A 17,290-nucleotide genomic window follows, 5' to 3' on the forward strand; every position below is an offset into this window, starting at 1 on the left:
ATCAACTCCTCGCAAGTAATTGTTTCAAGTACCTTGGATCAACTGTATCTGATGATGGCAATCTAGATCTGGAAATTACACACCGAATTCAGGCTGCCTGGTTAAATTGGAAAAGGCTGTCTGGTGTCCTCTGCGACAGGAGACTAAATGTCCAAGTGAAAGGGAGTGTCTACAAACGTGCGGTGAGACCTGCCATGATATACGGTGCAGAAACTTGGCCAATAGTACAATCGCAAAATAAGCGGTTGGATGTAGCCGAAATGAAAATGCTACGATGGATGTGTGGTGTTACTAGGAAAGACCATATCAAGAACAGCTTCATACGAGGCAGTGTTAAGGTTACTCAAGCATCACAGAAAGTTCAAGAAAGGCGGTTGCTCTGGTATGGTCACATTAAGCGCAGGGATGAGAACTATGTAGCAAGAAGAGTGCTTGACTTGGAGGTGAAGGGCAGGAGGGAGAGAGGCAGACCTAGAAGAAGATGGATGGACTGTGTGCGAGAAGACTTCGCAGAAAAGCAGTTAAATGAAAACACCATTTGGGACCGAGGAAAATGGAAAAGACTTGTCAAAAACGTCGACCCCGCATGAGCGGGAAAAGACGAAGAAGAAGAAGAAGAATTATTATTATTATTATTATTATTCATAAAATACCTTTTGCGACAGACCTGGCGGGCCTTGGTCTACCAAGTGATTTCTGCCCAGTTCGAAGGCCAGTAGATTACGAGGCGAGATATGGTCAGCACGACTAATCTAGTCTAGGGCATCTATCTCACCGCCATCACGAAAGCTGAGATACAGGTAAAAATCCCTGACCTGGCCGGAATCGATCCCGGGGCTTGCCCAGACTGCAGAAGCGGCTATTATGATGCACATAAACTGGTAAAATATTTCTTCCAAAATCATACTCTAAGCATTCGCCTTTTTTTCTTTCCCGTTTTACGTCACTGATGTTAATATTGGTGATAATTGGAGAGGTACACCTCAACCCCGCAAGCGCCTTAAGGAACGTTATCTATCGAACAAAACTTGAAACCGCTAGTGCACACAGTTGGGACATTGACCAGAAGATGTCACTACTGAATAACTGAGTAATATGCTATTTTAAAGTTTCCTAAACTGACAGGATTTATTTGTTTTGTCTTGGTGCACATCAAGAAGTTCTCACTTTTCTCCATAGATGTCTCTACAAAAAACTGAGGTCACGCACTCTGGTGCAAGGTGGAATAGTTAGTGATTTAAAGAAGTGCTTTTTTTATAGGTTTTCTCAACTAAATTGACTTTCATTTATTTTGATACTTCAAGGTTTGTAACACTTCCTTCTCATCCCGCCAGCTTTGGAGTCTAGCCAATCAAAAATTTTCTGTACTTATTTTTCTGCCAGTCATAAGCTTCTTGTAACTTTTGATTATCCAATAAAATGAGAGGGTGTGTCCGAATTTAGTCCAGAGTCTTCTCTAATCCTCCCTTCGGGTACAAAAGCTGCGGCATTTTGAAGTTACCTTGCCTTATTGATCGTCGAATTTCTGAGTGTGTGTGTTAAGACAGGAGGCGGGGTGCCTCATTCTTCTGCAGGCAGAACATGATCCCAAGTAATGGCCACCAGTTGTCTATCTCTGTAAGTATCTTCGCAAACTTACCCGAGGAGAAGGTTCTAATCTTTAACTATGTAACCATCTTGTTTTCTAAAAATGTAACTTCTTCTTGCTAATGTAAAATTTCATAAAGACATAAACTTTAAATTCGGGGATAGAGAGTGCGTTACCCTCTCGAGTTCCCCTTCAGTTTATCTTAAGGTGACTACGATTTTGTAACTGTTTTTCTCCTGTAAATCACTCATTAACCTTTCCTTCCAGTCACCTCAGTAGTGTGGGACATCATCGGGCTACAAGCCCAAGTAGGGTTTTAACCGAGCGCGAGTGTTCGCCTCCATACCTTTTTTGTGTTGGGACCAGTAATTAAACTGTTCTTCTTCTCATGAAGGCCCAGTAGTATGGGTACTAGATACCCCTGTGTTACCTAAATTGTAAATTGTAGGTTGTGCCTAGAGAGGCGAGAGATTGTAAGGTTTTCTGTAAAGTCGCCTTGAGCAGGCTGTAAGCAACTGGGTGCTCAATCTCCTTGCGGAGAGCATGTAAGCTCTTTCCTGATTTTGGTGTATCGAGTGGTGCCTTTGGGAGGGTGAAAAGTGCTCTTGAATTTTGTCTGGAGAAATACCTCTCCTTATGTAACTCAACGCAACATTTGCGACGTTGTGTACTTAGCACGTTGCTAAGCGACTAACACTTTCATCTTTTGTAATGTGCAGCCATGTTTGATCACTACGTGTCAACAGTAGCGACTGCTGAGGAAGGCATTTGCGTTCTTACTCAACACACACAAGTAAACAAATGCATACTCTGTTTTTCTTAGCCTGATCATTATGTTTGGCGACAAGCAGAATCTAGTTGATTCTCGATACTCCTTAACTTATTCCATGCATGAATGAATATGTTGTAAGGAATTTTCGTGTTTTAATTTTTTCTTTCAAGTGTTTCAGATCTGTTATTCCAGGTTCCCTCCAAGTAGTTCGAAAACATTCATGGAAAACAGAAAAAGTCATTAGGTATTTGATACCCATCCGCACAAGCATTCGTATCTTCTGCACAATCCTTGCTGGAATTTACACCGATATTCGCACCGTTATATTGCCCCACTTGTTCTCTGTATCTGCACGCTATATGCGACAAATTCAATTATCACTACAGCACATTAAATATTATGTGATAGGATATTGACTAATTTCATTACCACCATAACACGCTTCACAGGCAGATTTCAACGCTTGCACATGTTGGACTCGGAGCGATAAGCCTTCGTGTATTTCCGTCAGTGTTATGAAGTAGTAGGTTCTACGCAGGCTCAGGCCCAGGGCAGAAGGGCAGAGGCTCAGCATGACCGGCCAGCAAACTACGCGTCAGGTGAAAACATTCCCCACCAGCTGCATGCTACTAAAACTGAATGCGTTATCATTTATAGTGTTAGTATTTTTTAAACCATCAATAATACCTGGAGGAGCACGTGCCAGCCGCTACTGAGAGACAAGCGAGAGAGTATACCATTCCCGACTGGAAACTCTTTGATTCTCTAACCTGTCCCGGCTTCCAAATATGTTCATCTGATTGCAGAGCTTTTCTAATAATTTTCATGGTATGTATGTTCAGTCCGTCAGCGATGCCGCTGGTGGGATCCTCAACAGCTCTGCAATCAGCTGTCATAGATGGCCTAGGCATCACTGAAGAGGCGTACTAGGGAAATGAGGAGTGAGGTAGTTTCCCGTTGCTTTCCTCATCGAGCCAGAGTTGCTATTACACATCAGTCTGCCAAGCCCACTGAAATGCATGCACCAACCGACCCTATGAGCAACATTTTCACACCATTCATAGCAGGGACTGGCTGCATAAGGATTGGCATTACTAGCATCGCTCATACCACAGTCACTTTCATATTGTCAAAGCCAAGGATGACACAGATCTACGAAAGTAACAAAATTGCTCTAGCCTATACCAGAAGACATAGTGCACTGTAAACACAAGGTCCTGCCAGCAAAGGCGGAACTTTCATCCTGCTAAGAGGAAAAGTCTACAGACAAACAGACTCCATCATCAACACTAGAAGGAGTGAAGGCCGTGTGCCTGGTAAAAAAGGCTCCTCCGGGACTAACCTACAGTATGAGCTCACAAGACAACCGCTCTGCGCGTAAAAATACCATCGCCTTCTTCGACACAATACCAAGCTTTACATAGAACTGCAGGATAAAAAGCGAGTAAATGGACAGATTATTTTTACCAAACAGACGGCATGATGACGTCAGAACGGATGAATTCTGACTACGAACTGCGGCTTCTTATTACACGTTCATAAAACCACTTAAAGGGATGACAGGCATAACAAGACGAGTTATCTGACCTGCAGTGGAGCAGCTTGGGTCCACTAGTCACTTGGATAATTACATTACTTGCGAAGTGCATTAAATTTAGAGTTTAGTAATTTCGAATTTATTACCTGTTCTTTCTCTAATAACAGGGGTTTTAAGTGCAAAAATTCTGACTACCACCGTACACACATACATACAAATATACACCTACGAGTCTCTGTACATCGATAAGTTCCACACCAATCATTAGAAAGTGAGTCGCCTTGGTCTCCCTCTACTTGTCTTACCCTCCATTGCTGAGTAACCTGTCCCACCAGCCATTGTTCCCACCTGCATGCACCACTCAGTCACGTACAGCGACATCTGATCATAACTGCACCTTGTTACTTTGTCCTGCGATCATATCGTCCCTCAGGTTTCTTCCCTATTAACATCACTTTCGCTCGGAGATGCAGCACAGACCTGCCTCCCCTTTAAGTAGCTGTCTACTCTGGCCGAGAACAACAGTCAACAAGTTCTTGTCCTGTCACGTAGCCGCACTTTTCTGACTCGTCCTCTTGAGATACGAACTGTGATCATTGTTTTAACAGGAAGTACATCGGGACAGCCATCCTCTATGAGGACTAATCGTGTTGTGATTATTGTTTTAAGAGGAAGTAGAACTGTAAAACCATCCCCTATTGACACTAAGGTGGTGATTATTGTTTTAAGAGGAGGTACAACTGTACAAGCATCCTCTATTAACAATAAAGGTGGTGTGATGATTACTGTTTTAAGAGGAGGTACAACTGGAGAGCCAACCTCTATTAACAGTAATCAGAGGAAAATGGAAGGGTACCGCCACTCCTTCAAAGGATGAAGTTATTCCCGAAAGAAACGGAACGACACAGGGCGTGAACATGAAACAGGGCGGTAAGACAGCAATGGTTGACCAAGTGTCGTGGGAGAGGAGAGATGAATGTGAGCTAGGGAAACGCAAACCACGCTGCGAAATTGGTGCACTTCGTACGACAGGCAGGGGATACACGGCTATCATTCCGTACGCTTGTAAGTTTGATGGCATTCTTCAGCCCTACTCGAATTGCTCTTTCAGAATTTCCTATGTCTGCGGCATGATTTACTATTGTACCATACCTGTTATGTTCTGAGCAACACTGTATCAGATATGTATATACAGAGCATACTTTATTAACTGGAAATGTATCTTCTGCACAGCATATATCTATTCCTTACAGTGAATGTCGCAATGAGAAGAGTGTACATGTGTCGTTGCATACATACAGAAGTCGATATGAAAATGCTCACGTTTTCTCCGCCTGAGGACGTAGGCCAGCTGACAATACCGCAGGTTCTCAGTTCGTTACATCTGCTAAGTCGCACTGACTACGTTTAGAGACGCCGATGTGCCGTAGACAGGATCACTCTACCGCCTGCTTGTTACCGCTCTGCGCACTCATACTAAAGTGTTTTCTTTGCATGCCCAAAAACCTAAGATAAGGGAAGAATAATTTGGTTTTTGTTCAATTCTGAGAAAATGTGTGTCTTAATAAAAGCAGCTGCTGTCCTCGGCTGTACACTTCCTCGGTGAACTCCAAGATCGCGAGTTCTGATCTGGACTGCATGTCTCTGCCATAACTCGTCTGGTACAGTAAAACAGAAAGTCGAAATTGACTCGAATGCAGCCTAGATGTCATCAATAATGTCTGCACACGGTACCTGAAACCATACGACTATTATTATTCATCGTTAGTACCATTAAGAACCGTGAGATCTCAACTATTTTTCTTCTTGTGCACCCACCAGGTTAGCAGTGTGCTATGAGAATGGAAATGCTTCAGTCGAGTTGGTGAACCCGTCTAAGTTTATGGTTTGAGTGGTGCTCGGAGTTAAATGGGGGTTTCTGTGACTCGATACTTTACATACGGTTATTATTAATCTTATAATAATGGAATCCTAGTGATGGATCACAGCAAGCAACATCTAAATCCTGCGAGCTCATGCTTCTGGACTGTATGCAGACAAAGGCAACATCCTGTTAAAACAAAACACAGTTCTTTCAAAATAAGACGCTGAGTAGATTAGTTTCTTTGTCGTCAAATTGTTGGGAATTGGACATCTGTGACACGTTCCACATCGGCTGCGGGAATGAGGATCAGCTAATTTCCCGTTGTCTTCCTACTGAGCAGCCCTCTGTGGGAGGAGTTCGAAGATATTGGGGAAGGGCCAGGACGGCTTATCCGAAGAGTTCACCACAATGTGAGACTAAGCTAGGGACCTCGTAGTCGTAACTCGTCCACTCGCGATCCTTCTGCCATTCCTTATTCCTATTTCTTCTTCGGTAGTGGAGCTGATTTCTCTTCAATTCACTCTCAAGTAAGTCATCATATTTTGTGCAGTAAGACTTCTGCTTGGTACATTTTCGTGAGATGTTCTCACCCGTATCAACCTGCACCCCCCTCCACCCTTGTTTTTGGAAGTGCCATGCAACGGAAATGAGTTCCAACAGAAGACACAAAGTAACAACACTGACATGTTATTGTTTAGTGGACTGGATTAGTGATTAGTTGTTCCTTCCCATGACGACTGAACGTTGATGGACTTGCTCATAGAAGTACAGTATCTGAAGATCTCGATTGCGATCCCTAGGGCGGCGGCTTCGCTCGTTATAACGATTAAGAAGGCTCCAAATTTTCTGAAGTTCCTCGCCTTATAAAACAGCACATATATTGTTCAGGCTTCAAAATGATAAGTCACAGAGTCATATCGAAATAATTCAAGTACGACTGATCTAACGAAGAGAAGAAGATGAAACAGGCTGAGGCGGCAACACAAAATAAAGTTCCTATTCACGTGAATGATGAAGCTGTGATAGAACACTGAAACACGCCTGATCGTATTGCTGTGAGACAGTGGCAACACCCAGTAAAGCTCCTTAATGTGCATTACTTCTACATTTTGCTGAAGTTCTGTGACTGTGATGATGAGATGAGGATATTCCCGCTGTTTCTCGGCCTTGTGCTATTCATAACAGTTACCTCATACAAGCATGGAACGAGTATTCTATTACTTTAAAATTTATGCCTACACAGAATAGCGAAAGCAACACTTAAGTACTACTCACAATCATTATCGTAAAAAGAATATGGTAATACTGATCCACTGACCATAAGATTATATCGTCATATTAGCTTTGTCTATGACTTTACAATATTTCTTTCAGCATTTAAGCACCATTTTTTTTTCCGTCCCGCGTAGTAGGGAAAATAGTAGTAATCCACCAGCTGTGAAAATTTCAGTTGGGAATTGTAGTGTAAATACGGTATATTTAGATGGTATCTTGCCTGCTATATTCAGGTGTATCTATTAGACCATAGTAGGATAAAATAGTACTGATAATAATCCGCTTACTCATTTAGCTTTGTTGGTAATCTTTGACCAGTTCTTAGGAATTTCAAACTTGCAATTTTCATTTATGTTTGTGCTTAGTACTAAAAAGGAATGCAATGGCGTATGGCCTCTTAGTTCCGAGAGTGTCCGAAGACAATGTCCGGCTCACCAGGTGCCGCGAATCGAACCTGGGACCCCTGTGACCAACGGCCAGCATGCTAACCATTTAGCCATGGAGCCGGACTACTTAGGAGGAAAATATTGTAATTATCATACGTCTGGTCGTAGTTTAAAATTATTGTACTGCTTTGTAGAATCTGATTAGAAATTAGCGTGCTTATTCCATTATTGTAAAATGTTTGTGTGGTATAGAAGAAGTATCTGTAGAAACTGTTGTTGTAATTTGGATAAGCTTAACTGCAGTGTAGGATTGTCTAATTCTTGTGTATTACTTTCGATATTCAGTAATTGACGGCAGTTAGGGTGTTGTAGTAATGTGCCTCATTTCCTTTCATTTCCTTGCACAGTTACTTTATTTTTCGTTTCTTTTCATTTTTCCGTAACGAATGGCAAAGGAGTGCAAATGTAGGGACTGTGCATGTCTCCAGGCATTAAGGAGTATTAGGGACGAGTTGGAGAGTTTGAAGGAGATTCTGTAAGACAGCAAGGAAGGTAGGCCTCCCTTAAAAAATTACAGGATACAGTAGGTATAAAAGAGGGATGGGAAGGAAATGGGAGAATTGTAAAAGACAGGTAGTTTAATGTTCTGAGTTGAAGGAGATTTCAGGCTAAGGGCTCTGTTCAGGATCAGAATTCAGAACAGGTGTCTGTGAGAAATCGGTACGAGTCACTGCAGGTAGAACAACAGAGGGAAGATGAGGAACAGGGAACTGTTGCTGAGTAGTGTGGAATTAGAATGAAAGGAAACCACAGGAAAGGGAAATATAGAGTAAAGAATAGGAAAAGACAAGTAAAACAGGGTCATGGGGATGAGAAAAGGGAGGAGGACGTAGCTTCTGCAGCTGTCAGGAAAGATAGGTCTGACCAAGAGGGGAGGGGATCAAATGAAATTGGTAGGGTTGAGGCTCTGGTCATGGGGGATCTCATTGTTAGACATATGGGGACAGTGTGTGGAGAAAAAGGAACCATGGTAGAGTGTTATCCAGAAATTAGGTTGAGGCAGATGTTGAAGAAAGTAGAAGAGAAGGAGGAGGGAAAGGAGAACGTGGTAGTATTTCCCGTTGGTATCAACAACGTAAGGCAAGCAGGTATAAGTACCAACGAAGTTGGGGATGTGTGAGATCCGGTAAAGGCAGCACGAGTGAAGTTTAATGAAGCGGAATACTGTGTAGGAGGGATACTGACTGGAAGGTGATTGGGGGTTTAAATGAGACTACGGAGTGGGTATGTGGGAAACTTGGAGTGCGTTTTCTAGATCCTAATGGGTGGGTGGGAGATAGGGATCTGCGCTCAAATGGCCTTCATTTAAACTGCAGTGGTACGTATAAGTTAGGAAATGTGTTTAGAAATGTTTTGGGGAGGTACATTCAGGGAAACGGGGTGGTCTAGGGAGCGGTGATAAGGGTACAGGGATCTGGAAGTCAAGTAGGGATGACATAAAAATGATCTGTAAAAGTATTGTAAAGAAAGGAATAGAATTAAGTAATTTAATAGATATATATGTATCAGATATTATAAGAGGAGTTGAATCATGGCTGAGAAATGATATAATGAATGCAGAAATATTCTCACGAAACTGGAGGGTGTATTGTAGAGACAGGATAGGAATGGTGGGAGGGGGGAGTATTCATTCTGGTGAAAGAAGAATTTGTAAACCACGAGAAAGTTAAAGATGACAAACATGAAATTCTAGGTTTAAGGCTCATTTTACTTCATTTCTGGAGTGTACAGATCGAGAAAGGGCAGCGCTGACGCTGATTCAGAATTATTTGATAAGATAATCAGCTATGTTGGAAATGATATGGAAAAGAAATGTGATTGTAGCGGGTGATCTCAATATACCAAATGTCAATTGGGAAGGTAATGCGAACGACAGGAAGCATGACGAATAAATCGCGAATAAGTTAATATAGGAAGGACAGCTGGTTCAGAAAGTGATGGAACCAACTAGAGGGAAGAATATTCTGGACGTGGTGCTGGTAAAACTAGATGAGCTCTGTATAGAAACCAAGGTAATAGATGGTATTAGTGATCACGGAGCTGAAAATAAATGTGATGCAAAGGAAGGTTGTGAAAGTAGACTATCAGGCAGTACCATATGGCTGATAAAACAGGTATGAGGCAGTTTAGAAAAAAGTAACAACGACCGGTAGAAAACGGTAAATAAAAATGTAAACAGACTCTGGGATCTGTTTAAAGCAGTTGTTGAGGAATGTGAAAACAGGTTTAAACCTTTAAAGGTGGTAAGGAATGGATAAGAGTCACTTTATTATAACAGAGGAATAAAGAGACTAAGAAGCAGTTGCAAACGGGAAAGATATAGAGTTAGAAAATGGCTGTGGAAGTAAGGAGAAATTGAAGGAATTTACTAGGAAATTGAATTTAGCCCATGCAAGCCCACCCCGCCACGCCTTAACAACCACACTACGGTTCTGTACGGTACACTGGGCAGCTTATAGCAAGTATTAGCTTTACTGCGCTCACAATATTAATTTAGTGTTTCGCCGACGTGTCAGGTTCATATGATCTAGGAGGCACACGCATGTCTTCCAGTGTTTAATACGAGTCTATCATGGTGACACGGTAAATACCAAGATATCCGCTTGTGTTGGCTGAGCATACCGGCAGGGCAGATGTTTTCAGGACGGAATGAATATTGTGGGTTGCATAAAACTACATTGGAAGGGATGACTAAATCACGCCGTATATAAATGATATGCTTAAAGAATTGGAATCAGAGGTAAGGTTTTCTGCAGATTATGTTATTCTGTATAGAGTAATAAATGAGTTACAAGATTGTGAGCAACTACAAAATGACCTCGATAATGTTGTGAGATGGACAGTAGGCAATGGTATGATGATAAACGGGGTTAAAACTCAGGTTGTGAGTTTCACAAATAGGAAAAGTCCTCTCAGTTTGATGGGGTTAAAATTCCTTTTGGGGATTGTAAGTATCTAGGTGTTAATATAAGGAAAGATGTTCATTGGGGTAATCATATGAATGGGATTGTAAATAAAGGGTACAGATCTCTGCACGTTGTTGTGAAGGTGTTTAGGGCTCGTAGAAAGGATGTAAAGTAGAGGGCATATAAGTCTCTGGTAAGACCCCAAATAGTTCCAGTGTACGGGACCCCCACCAGGATTAATTGACTCAAGAACTGAAAAAAAAAACAAATAAAAGAAGCTCGATTTGTTCTGGGTGATTTCCGACAAAAGAGTAGCGTTACATAAATCTTCCAAAGTTTGGTCTGGGAAGACTTGGGAGAGAGGAGACGAGCTGCTCGAGTAAGTGGTATGTTCCGAGCTGTCAGCGGAGAGATGGCGTGGAATGACATCAGTAGACGAATAAATTTGAGTGGTGTATTTAAAAGTAGGAAAGATCACAATATGAAGGTAAAGTTGGAATTCAAGAGGACAAATTGGGGCAAATATTCGTTTATAGGAAAGGGAGTTAGGGAATGGAATAACTTACCAAGGGAGATGTTCAATAAATTTACAATTTCTTTGAAATCATTTTAAAAAAGTATAGGAAGACAGCTGATAGGGAATCTGCCACCTGGGCGACTGCCCTAAACGCAGATCAGTAGTGATTGATTGATTGATTGATTGATTAATTGATTGATTGATTGATTGATTGATTGATTGATTGATTGATTGATTGATTGATTGATTGATTGATTGATTGATTGATTGATTGATTGATTGATTGATTGATTGATTGATTGATTGATTGATTGATTGATTGATTGATTGATTGATTGATTGATTGATTGATTGATTGATTGATTGATTGATTGATTTAAACAGAATCGGTTGTAAATTGCGAAACAACCCTTCTCTGCTTCAAAATCATTATGCTGATAAGAGTATGGAACTGTTGATCAAGAAACAATACATCTCGTAGATTAACGTTAGCCATGAGCACGCGCCTACTTCGAACACCCCAGGCCTGAGATCACGGTGCCGCGGTTTCTACAGCGGGGTATTGTAATGCCAATATCTCGGACATGGCTGCTTTTGGAGCCTTAAAACTTGGTTTTTGATGTCCCAGTGGGACTTACCGAGTTTTGCTCTTGGCGTCGTGAAACTTAAAATGAGATTTATCTCATCATTGTGCGACAAACTAGATATTAGAGTATGGCAATAGGAACCCTGTCATATTCGGGGATTATACATAGCCTGTGTTACCTGGAATGTTTATGTCTTACAAATAGTTTAAGAAATTTCAAAATCGATGCAATATATTCTGAGATTACCCGTTTCATAGAGAGAAACTCACTCTCTTTATATATTAGTACAGATTTCATTTTTAAAGATAGGGAAAATTCATTATGGACAGTTTTCGTTGGGTACCACAACGGTTCGACCTACTTACAATAGAACAGCTGACCGAGCTCGATAGCTGCAGTCGCTTAAGTGCGGCCAGTATCCAGTATTTGGGAGATAATAGGTTCGAATCCCACTGTCGGCAACCGTGAAGATGGTTTTCCGTGGTTTCCCATTTTCACACCAGGAAAATGCTGGGGCTGTACCTTAAGGCCACGGCCGCTTCCTTCCCAGTCCTAGCCCTTTCCTGTCCCATCGTCGCCGTAAGTCATATCTGTGTCGGTGCGACTTAAAGCCAATAGCAAAAAAAAAAAAAAAAAAAGTAGAACAGTTGAAATTTAAAAACACTGAAATTTGAAGAACGATAACACACGAGAGGTCGCACCCGCGGTAGTTCGCTGCACTTTTTAAATATTTGTTAATAATTTCGTTGATGGCCGCTGTAGGGCTTAGGGCGCTAGTTTCATCCCCCTCCTCCCTCTCCTCCGCCTGACGTTGATTATTGGCTGCTGCGTTCCGGAGTAGTTTTCTTTCACTGTCGCATCTGCCGCGGCCCGTGCGACCCCTCGCGTAGTGCGTTCTTACACGAGTGCATTTCCAGGAAAGTTTCTTAAGTAAAGTTCATGAGGTTTATGGTGGCTTTCAGTGAAGTGTGGGCTGTAGTTTTATCTTGAGTTGTGACCAAATCATTCATTGAAATGTACAAATGCAAACGTTGAGGCAATTTGCTCTCGCGTGATAATAATCGCGGTATTCATTATTTTGGGGAAGCGGACAGTTGCATGCTGTGCAACTGTTGACCTGAAAACACTCGCCTCGAATATAATTAAGGATTCTCCATTTCACAGGCTAGGGAATGAGTTCTCTACTAAACCATGCATAATACTGTTGATCTTGTCGTCACTTACAGATATCTCTCTTGGAGAATAAATAAAATAAATTGGAGAGGATCTTTCAAGATATCGATTTATTTATTATGTTTCTAAACATTCCGATGTAGTCCAAAAACGTTAGCAAATTATTGCAGATAAATTTGTTATTGTTTCGCGCTCTGCAAACAACATACCAACAATTCCCAGTAAGCTGTTCATTTTACAGTTTTGTCACGAAAGCGTTCAGTCCCTCTCTAATCCATTTGGTCCTTTGTTGAATTTCGTTCCGATGACGTACGGGTTACGGGGGTTTCTAAGGCAATCATTTGTAGTGCATGTCGTTCCTTTCATCTGTGTGTATGCTGATTTCCTAGCAGTTATCTGTGCACGTCTAAATAATAAACAACTTACTTCACCTGTTTAAAGATTCATGTAAGAATAAAACTTTCTTAATAATTTTAGGTCTCTGCTTCCCATAGATTTGGCTAGGCATCGCAAACATATACACAGACAAACAGTACTTGGGACTGTTATGGCTGTTTTGTTGTTGATGTGTGGATGTGTGTCTGCGCGATGCCCCGGCACATCTAGGGCACACAGATATCTGAACATTTTAATATAGGTATGTGGAAGGAAGTTGAAATGCACCTCGAAGCCGGATGTTTAATTTTCGTTTGCGTTGGTGAGTTATGAAGGGAAAAAACTGGTGGAAAATGTGTCCTGTGGTATGACAATCCATCGCTAGGCAACGTACAGAGTCCCTGGTGTAGGGAGCCATTTTCAGTCCCAGACACGAAGAGCTGTTTGTGTGCGATGCCCAGTGGCAAGCAGAGATCTGGATATGTCTTCATTAATCGTTTTATTACTTCTTGTCGCTTCAGTGGGTAAAGCTCAATATTTACCCTATATTTATGTCATTCAGTTAAAATGTTGACGCACTCCTGTGTCCAAGAAATGAACATGTGAACGTCATCAAGAAGCACTTTTAGAAGAATTATCCGGTGTTAAGTCTGTCGAAACGACATGTAATCCACATGAGACACGACAGAGCTGAGTCGCCTGGAGTACCATCGACATCTTCGACACCGATTATCCTTCTCAGGAACATTAATCCTCTGCAACGGAACACGACTCTCAGTCAAGAAGGCGATGCCGAATATTATTGAAGCCACCATCATGACTGGAGCTGTATTTTTTAGAAGTTGCTCTACCTCGCACCGACAGTCTTATGGCGACGATGGAAAAGGAAAGCGCTAGGGGTGGGACGTGGCCTTAATTAAGGTGAAAATGGGAAACCACGGGAAACCAGTTCAGGGCTGCCGACACTGGGGTTCGAACCGACTATCTGCGGGATACTGCATACTGGCAGCACTTAAGCGACTGCAGCTACCGAGGTCGGTCATGACTGGACATGCCGTGACTGAAGTAGTCTTCATCCATGAGATTCCAATCATCGCTTCGGGTATAACGTTTCTATTTAGATGTCTGCAGTTTCCCGTTCCTTTGAGTTTCGCTATGTGCATCAACAATCGCTCGTCCTTCTCCCATGGTCAACTGTACGTGGCTTCTTCAAGACTTCGACATCTCAGCCCCAAATATAGCTCTAACAGGAAAATGGTCTGTTATATTGTTTTAATATTAATTCTACCAACCCGGTTTCTTAAGCATTCAAAATAACAATATAATTAAAAACAAAATAACGTAATTCATGAAATTTATCCCAAAAGTGTGCGTGTTAATACGATTATTATTATTATTATTATTATTATTATTATTATTATTATTATTATTATTATATTTTTCTTTTAAATAAATGGCTTAAAACATCTAATGGTTGGAGAAGATACAAGGAGTAAGTCCTTTATTGTTGACAGCCAAGGAAACACATCCTATTCATTTGTTTGCGATTGCTTTTACGGTGGAACTTCGATATCTCGAATCACCTTGGGAGCTAGATTTTATTTCGAGATCTAAGGAATACCGTTTTTGACCATATATAGCGGATAATTCAATCGTATGTATCTACGGACTTTTACTGAATAGAATATTTTTACAGTATTTAAAAATATACTAACAAGCTGGTATTTGTCGGCATCGCTTTAATTATGAACCTTATTAAAGTAACTTTTTAGAGCATGGAATACAGCAGTGAAACAAGAAACATATCTCCGTTTAATGCCTTTGGAAAAAATCGTTAGTCTCTTCTGTTTTTTATTGTTAACCTTCTTTTCTTTTACAGACTTTTCTACAACATCTGTTACTGTGAGGAACACAGACATTTATATTCGACTGACTCTGTAGATGGTTCGAAACCACGCAGCCAAGATTCGTAAATGGAGCTTGTCATCCACGACTTCGTACGTGACCGGTAATGAATTCACACCCGAAAAGCAACGGGGCTTCGCTGGTTTTCCAGTCACTAGAAGTTTGTTACCGTCACCGTAACCCTCTCTTTACGTGTTAACAAACGACAAATGGTGCATAGCACAGGCAATGTTGTACAAAGTTCAAGTTACAGAGTATCATTTTGCTGCAAGGGAGGACACATTTGCTTCGAGAGATCGAGAAATTCGTGTGACCGAATTTCCAGTAATAGAGGAAAAAGTATACGTAAAGAATAGCACAAACGGCCGGGAAATTGAAGTTACTTCGAGATAGTGACACTTCGAGATATCGTGGTTCGACTAGTCGTATGTCACTTTTTATTGACTTAATTTCATTCTTCTTTTGTTATCGCGAATTTCTTTGTTTATTTGTTGTAAATTTTTTTTATCGAATCGTTTGTTGTTATTGTTGTTGTGTGATGTATGTTATTGAAAGTAGTCACTGCACATTGAGCTGTGCAGTTATTCGCTGAGGCGGCTGGTAAACGATTACGATCCCTAGTGAAGAAGCTACTGGTGTGATCAGTAAATATTGACATGTTGTAGCCGTCTTATTTTGAAGGTCTTAGCCAGGTCTATATTTTGTTGGATAGCATAGGATACTGTTGGCGTAAACAATGAACGTAGTGCGATGTTACTTGTAAAGTCATCCCTAATCGGTCGTTGTCACAGATAAGGATATCCGGCCCTCTCCTCAACTTCACAGTGATAAGTCCGTTTGTTCGTGGCCGGTGATGTAACATCCTCCGCCACCTACTCCGTCATGTACAGTATATTGTAATTATTACGTAGCTCGAACTTCCGTGAATGGTACGAATCCTTACTCTTTGCACTCGGCGTGTCCGCTCGTGTAAGTGTGCGGTTGTAATTTGTGAAGTTAAAGTTATGAATTCCTCGGTGCTAACGTGTCTACCATTATGAAGAAAATCGAATTTTGTCGTTTTTTACCAGCACCACATTTCAAAACAACCCGTTTTCTTCACACCTGTATATTATGGAAAGCCCACGTTTCGCTCCATAAAGGAAGTATTCTCTTCTTCACTGATAACGAGACACTCGCATTGAAATATTTACATTTGGGTTGTGCACTACTTTGAATACAACAACATTCATTATAATATTTTACACGGTGGCTTTAGCTGTACTTTCCTCAGCAAGTTGGACCAGTAACAGTTCATATACAGCTCCAGAACAGGAAATCTGGTTTCGTAAATTATTGTTCAACTACCTGACGGGGAAGCGAACCCAGGTGCTAGGGATGAACCGAGCACGCCTTTACCGCCTTAGGTAGGCCGTTCCTTGCAATGGCACTAAACCCCTGCATGTTTTCTTAGTATCCGGGCCATTTGAATAGGCTAGAATACTGTTGTTGACTCTAGTCTAGAGGTTGACTCACCTGTTACCGCGCGTTGCTCCAGGCGAAGTGTTTAAGCACTCGCCTGCCTTCCTTCAGCCTTTATATACTGTGGCGGAAGTTCCATTACCTTGAGTCTTTTGCGCGCTGCTCAACTTCTGTCCTTGGCACTCCTTACATGCGAGAAACAGCCTAGTCATTAACACTGTGTACTCTACTTCATGTCTCCCTTAGACAAGACAACTGTAAACAGAATTTTCACGGAAAATGTTGCTTTATGAGTGAATTGATAATACAAGTGTATCCAAAGTAGGCTCTCAAACAGAAAATATGTTTATCTCAAAAGCTTGCAGGTGTCAACACCGCTTATGTTTTAGAGCAGTGCTACCCCTGTTTTACGTTCCTTCCCCCCGAAGTGCGAGTATATTTCGATTATACCAGAAGCAACAAATGATTTTTTCTGGGTGCCAAACAATATTAACTATAATCCGCAGATTGCTCAGGATCGCTGAGGCAGTTCACATGCCATTCCTGACACCATGAGCTTTTCAACTGAAAATCGCAATCCAGCAATACCAGGAATCAAAGTAGGGTCGTCAGGATGACTGACAAGCAGCTAAGCCGCTACGCCAGTCTGAAGAATACATGCTGGGCAAAGGAAACTTGGTAATTGAGCGGTCACCAATGGTCGGTGGACTGTTTCCTTCTCAGGCAAGCAACAGCGTTTAAGATATCTCCTTCCTGGCATTTCCCCGCTGCTACTGACACTGCTACTGAGAAAAATGAAGTGAATGAGTGGATTTTTTAAACGACAATGCAGCAGCTAGTGCTGACACATACTTTACAATGAATACTGTAGTTCCGAAACGGGA

General features: G+C 41.5%; 1 protein-coding gene across 1 annotated transcript in view; it reads right to left on the reverse strand.

Annotated features, from left to right (window-relative positions):
- LOC136882030 (apolipoprotein D) overlaps positions 1–16,559 on the reverse strand; it is a 70,400-nt gene extending 53,841 nt beyond the window's left edge. Inside the window, exon 1 of the mRNA XM_067154535.2 lies at positions 16,461–16,559. The gene's annotated coding sequence lies outside the window, so the exon portion shown is untranslated. The remainder of the gene's footprint in view (positions 1–16,460) is intronic.
- Positions 16,560–17,290: the final 731 nt, after the last annotated feature.

The sequence above is a fragment of the Anabrus simplex genome, chromosome 10, assembly GCF_040414725.1.
Source record: "Anabrus simplex isolate iqAnaSimp1 chromosome 10, ASM4041472v1, whole genome shotgun sequence".
NCBI classification, from domain to species: Eukaryota; Metazoa; Arthropoda; class Insecta; order Orthoptera; family Tettigoniidae; genus Anabrus; species Anabrus simplex.